General features: G+C 31.0%; 1 protein-coding gene across 3 annotated transcripts in view; it reads left to right on the top strand.

Annotated features, from left to right (window-relative positions):
* Window positions 1-747: 747 nt before the first annotated feature.
* The window catches only part of LOC143223791 (protein Son-like), a 96,037-nt gene continuing 90,784 nt past the window's right edge, over window positions 748-6,000 (top strand). For all 3 annotated transcript variants that reach the window (XM_076452218.1, XM_076452221.1, XM_076452219.1), the window contains exon 1: window positions 748-880. The gene's annotated coding sequence lies outside the window, so the exon portion shown is untranslated. The remainder of the gene's footprint in view (window positions 881-6,000) is intronic.

Raw genomic sequence — 6,000 nt, 5'->3', positions numbered from 1 at the left:
TTTCGAGTCATCTTGAAAAGGAGAAAAAGCTGTGCATACTTATATATATATGTGGCAGTATTTAGTTTTGGGGTTCCAATATTATTATTATAATACCTTCTTCTAATTATTAAAATTCTCTAAGTGACGAGATAAACAGTGTCTTGTTTAAATATATAATAGGCTTTATACTAATGTCTCATGACAAGTGTAATTTATCATATTCATGCTTCGTCAGCTTCTATACGGCAGTCACACCATTACAGGTTATTTGAGGGTCGCGGGCTCGAATTCCCGTCACACCAAATATGCTCGCCCTTTCAGTCGTGGGGGCGTTATGGTGTGGACGGTTAATCCCACTATACATTGGTAAAAGAGTAGCCCAAGAGTTGGTGGTAGGTGGTGATGACTAGCTGCCTTCCTTCTGGTCTTACACTGCTAAATTAGGGATGGCTAGCGCAGATAGCTCTCGTGTAGCTTTGCGCGAAAATTCAAAACAAACCAAACCATAACAAGTGAAAATAATGCTACATTTTTTAGAAGTAAATGTAGAAAAAATGTACTTAATATTTGAAGTTATTTCACAGATATACTTCGGACTGTCTCTGCTCCCACCATAGATATCTAAACAGAACGAATAAAGGCATCTGGAATGACATTGACCTAATGTCTTTTCCGCCCACGTGTGATGTGAAAACTACAAATATAATACATGTAAGACTCAATTAACTGACTACTACATTTCGGAAATTACTCTGCTAGTTTAAAATAAAATGCAGTAAATGTTTAGTTACCAGCAGATGGCAGTAATGCTTGTCATAGTTGATAGAATAGTGACTGGAGATAATACGCTGGAGATAATTATATTTTTACGATGTAACAGAGAATTGTGAGAAAAGATGTGAGTATTTGTTTCGTCTTGTGTGTATAATTTAATTCGATTATGGCTTTTCTCTAGGTTACACCTAATTGACAGTCACAGTTTGTGTTGGATAAACAGCAAATAATTAACTCGTCATTCGTCTAGGAAAATCACGCTTTTACAAATTACATTGCCCAATATTTTATGAAGCTTTGACTATTGTAATTCTATCTGATCGCTACTAGAGGAAGTCACAGTTGATATTTATTCCTTTTCTCCATTGCTTATTAGAGAAGAGGACAGTATATTTTACTATAAAAAGTGTAGCTTAACCCTGACCTTTACACCTAGGCCGGAGGCCATATGGACCCAAACTGCTTTCGGAGTTTTAATTTTTTTTACCTAGTTGTTACAAATTTATGTTAAATTGTGTAACTTTCAAGCATAAATCCTGGATCTTTGTAATATTACTGTTTTAGAAACAGGCAGATAGAGTACATAATTAGTATAAACAATGATAATGATCTGAAATGCATGCTTACTCTATACTATCATTGACCATCAGTGTATAATGTATATTGACGGTCAGTGATAGTATATTATATATACATTTCCTTCCATGTGACATAAGAAACATTTCCAACCATTCATTTCATTTTCACTTTATATACTGGTATAGAGAATAATATGTCAAAAATAGTACAGACTATAGTATCAGTAACAATCATGCTGTTTGTTAACTTGTCATCATGGTAAGGATCTCATTTCTCAACAAGTGTTCTCTGTGATAACTGCTATATTGTTCTACTTTATAGGAATCTTGCTTGATAATTGTTATAATTATCCTGCCTATTAGATTTTGTAATCCATAGCTTTCTAAAAGAGTACATTTGTGTTTGTGTCTGGAAAAACCCAAGTATATATTGTTTTATTTTACTATTGTTAGTAATGTCATTATATATTGATTGATAATGGAGTATAATTAAAACTTGTCATTTTTTTTGATATGCTGTTTGTATATGGAATTGCTTAATATTACTTATTTGTATACAATATAATTTTGTAATTTCTACATTTCTCAACATACTTCCTCTAAAACATATGTATTTTTATGTTGTTCATATTGCATGTTAACTCTAATAAAACTTCTATATTGTAATACAGTTAATTTTTAAACTCCAATCCAGAGCCTACTATCATGGTAATTTTGTGCTGGAGTCTGGTTAGACTCCAGGTGTTCCACAGTGTAACTTTTCAAAAGTTTGCATATGAGGGTTAAGTTTACATGTAACACTAACTGTAGCAAGGTTACAAACATTGTCCACTGATAATCGCCTGGTCAATATCATATAACCAATTTACACAAATTATTTATTGTATAATTTATTCTAATATATATATGTGTATACAAAATGTATTGAAATATTTATTATGAATTAGTAAGAATATTAGTCTTAACCTTTAAAATACAAGAAATGGTCATTTTGTCTTTTCCATGTCTTTACTCACCAAGTAGCCCTAATGAGGTCCACTCTTTCAGTTTCATCAGTTTTGGTCTCATTTTTACTTTGTTTTTTGTTAGCAGGATGTAACTTGTGAAATTAAAACAAAATTTGCTGCTTGTGTTTAAAACCTTAAGAAAGGTCAAACCTGTTTTACATGTTTGTATTATTATTATTAAAATAGATATGCAGCTTATAGTACACCATTTGTGTTGTTCATGACAACGAGAAACCCACTTGAAATAAAAATATGTTCTAAAGACAGCTGGTATGAGTATTAATTAATCTGTACTGTTATTACCATGGGTATCAAAACCCAATTTTTAGCATCATAAGCCTTTGCCTTGCAGTTGAGCTTGTGGGGTGAACATGGTGAATCAGTTTGGAACTTTTTCATTGTATGTATAATTAATTTATGCATTTTAAGAAGTTGTAGTTTTTGTGAATATTTTTCTGGCACACAATGTTCACAGACCTTTTGCTGTGGGTTTGACAAGTATCGTTGGGTGCAAATGGAAAGTGTATTATTTACAAAGGTCACAACAGGTAAACAAAATAGTAGCATGCAGGTACAGAAATAATGAAATAAAATTACATTCATGTGAAGAAAGACTATCGGGAAGATTACATTCCTTCATGTAAAGTTGTATTTCCTAATGAATTGTTTTTTTATTTAATCCATGTAATACGTCCATTGTCATCGGCCATAACTGAAATAATATGGATAGACCATGTGTTACCACTTGGCAATGTTAACAAAAATATAAAATTTATCAGACAAAGTTCAATTTGTCATGAAAACAGAAATGTAATATTTGGATCCCTGATAAAGTGATGGCCTAATTTTGTTAAGATGCATAGTGCAGAATACCAAAACCCATCCTTTCACTCTGATAATGAAATCTGCATAACCACAGGTGCTGGATTTTTAGCAAAAGCTCTTCACAGTCATATTCACTGTTTGTACTAGTTGGGCTGTTATTATTTAAAACTAATACTGCAGCATATATATTTTTTAAAAATCAACAAATGTTTTTCCTTTATATTTAAACTGATAAATAAGATAAAAAATTATGAAATAGTAAAAGTGATGTGGAATTTATTAAAATGGACATGAATGTGGAAGTATATATATTAGTCTAACAAAATGTAGTTTGAAACATATTGTATAGTTAAACATAAGAGTTGTGTAAAAAATGGAAATACACAAAAATGGTTATAGCAGAACATGCAAGTAATTCCTAACATTAACATATTATTGGAAAAAACAGATGTATTGGTTTGACATAAAGGTATTATAGTAACTAATACTTTATAGAATGTGACAATGATTTCAATAACCTTTGTTTTTCATGTTGTATTATTACATTAGCTTGTTACATGACCCTGACTTCAATAACCTTCTTTGTTGTTCATATGTTATTACACTAGTTTTTCAAAGTTTCTCCACAGAGCATGACATTAATCTTCATTGGCATGCACATGCACACATTGTATCACAATTCAATTGAACATTTTTAGATTAAACTTTAACATGACTGTTGGACTGAAGGAAATGTGAGATATTGAATCTAGTTTTCATATAAATTTATTATTGTTCAGTTAGTTTGGATATAAGCTTTGTTGTAAGTTACTTTACATGTATTATGTGTTTACAAGTTTTTATTCTGTAACATCTTGTTTACCACTACTGTGCTATTTTGACACCTGTGAACATAAACACTACATTTGTTTTCACTTTAATAGGCTATAATTAAAGAACAAAACAATACAGTAGTAATAGGTGGTCCAAATAAATATAATATGGGTGTCATGAGGTTATATAAATTTAATATATTAATATTCATTGTCTGTATGTCATGTGACTCCTAGACTGCTGGTTGCAACAAATTTTATCACTAGTAAATGAATCGTCTCAGTCACGGGATTTTTTCAAAGATAACATTTATCATTCCACCTCTTGAGAAATGTTGGGATTTTCTTCAGACCCCTTCTAAGTCTAAATGGTGCAAGACATTTGATCTGAGGTTTGCACAAAGATCAAACTTTTCACCCAACCTTTTAGAAACCTGTGTATTTTCAAAATCACATTTATGTGAGTTCCCCAAAAGCTGGCCTAAAATATGATGTTGATTTTCATTAGAGCATGTAAATAAGTAGGCCTGTTAATTACCAGTTCTAACTTGGTTAAATAAATTAAACTTTGCCTATAGTAGCAGTGATCATTAGAACATGTAAATAAGTAGACCTCTTAATTACCAGTTCTAACTTGGTTAAATAAATTAAACTTTGCCTATAGTAGCAGTGATCATTAGAACATGTAAATAAGTAGACCTCTTAATTACCAGTTCTAACTTGGTTAAATAAATTAAACGTGGCCTATAGTAGCAGTGATCATTAGAGCATGCATGTAAATACCTGTTAATTTCCAGTAGACCTGTTAATTTCCAGTTCTAACTTGGTTAAATAAATTAAAAGTGGCCTATAGTAGCAGTGATCATTAGAGCATTTAAATAAGTAGACCTGTTAATTACTTGTTCTAACTTGGTTAAATAAATTAAACTTTGCCTATAGTAGCAGTGATCATGGGAGCATGTAAATAAGTAGACCTGTTAATTACCAGTTCTAACTTGGTTAAATAAATTAAACTTTGCCTATAGTAGCAGTGATCATTAGAGCATGTAAATAAGTAGACCTGTTAATTACCAGTTCTAACTTGGTTAAATAAATTAAATGTGGCCTACAGTAGCAGTGATCATTAGAGCATTTAAATAAGTAGACCTGTTAATTACTTGTTCTAACTTGGTTAAATAAATTAAACTTTGCCTATAGTAGCAGTGGTCATTAGAGCATGTAAATAAGTAGACCTGTTAATTACCAGTTCTAACTTGGTTAAATAAATTAAATGTGGCCTACAGTAGCAGTGATCATTAGAGCATGTAAATAAGTAGACCTGTTAATTACCAGTTCTAACTTGGTTAAATAAATTAAATTTTGCCTATAGTAGCAGTGATCATTAGAACATGTAAATAAGTAGACCTGTTAATTACTTGTTCTAACTTGGTTAAATAAATTAAACTTTGCCTATAGTAGCAGTGATCATTAGAACATGTAAATAAGTAGACCTGTTAATTACTTGTTCTAACTTGGTTAAATAAATTAAACATGGCCTATAGTAGCAGTGATCATTAGAACATGTAAATAAGTAGACCTGTTAATTACTTGTTCTAACTTGGTTAAATAAATTAAACATGGCCTATAGTAGCAGTGATCATTAGAACATGTAAATAAGTAGACCTGTTAATTACTTGTTCGAACTTGGTTAAATAAATTAAACGTTGCCTATAGTAGCAGTGATCATTAGAACATGTAAATAAGTAGACCTGTTAATTACCAGTTCTAACTTGGTTAAATAAATTAAACTTTGCCTATAGTAGCAGTGATCATTAGAACATGTAAATAAGTAGACCTCTTAATTACCAGTTCTAACTTGGTTAAATAAATTAAACGTGGCCTATAGTAGCAGTGATCATTAGAGCACGTAAATAAGTAGACCTGTTAATTTCCAGTTCTAACTTGGTTAAATAAATTAAAAGTGGCCTATAGTAGCAGTGATCATTAGAGCATTTAAATAAGTAGACCTGTTAATTACTTGTT

This window comes from Tachypleus tridentatus, chromosome 8 (assembly GCF_004210375.1).
Source record: "Tachypleus tridentatus isolate NWPU-2018 chromosome 8, ASM421037v1, whole genome shotgun sequence".
Classification (NCBI taxonomy): domain Eukaryota; kingdom Metazoa; phylum Arthropoda; class Merostomata; order Xiphosura; family Limulidae; genus Tachypleus; species Tachypleus tridentatus.
Note: the sequence above shows the minus strand (reverse complement) of the source record. Positions and strands in the feature narration are given on the sequence as shown.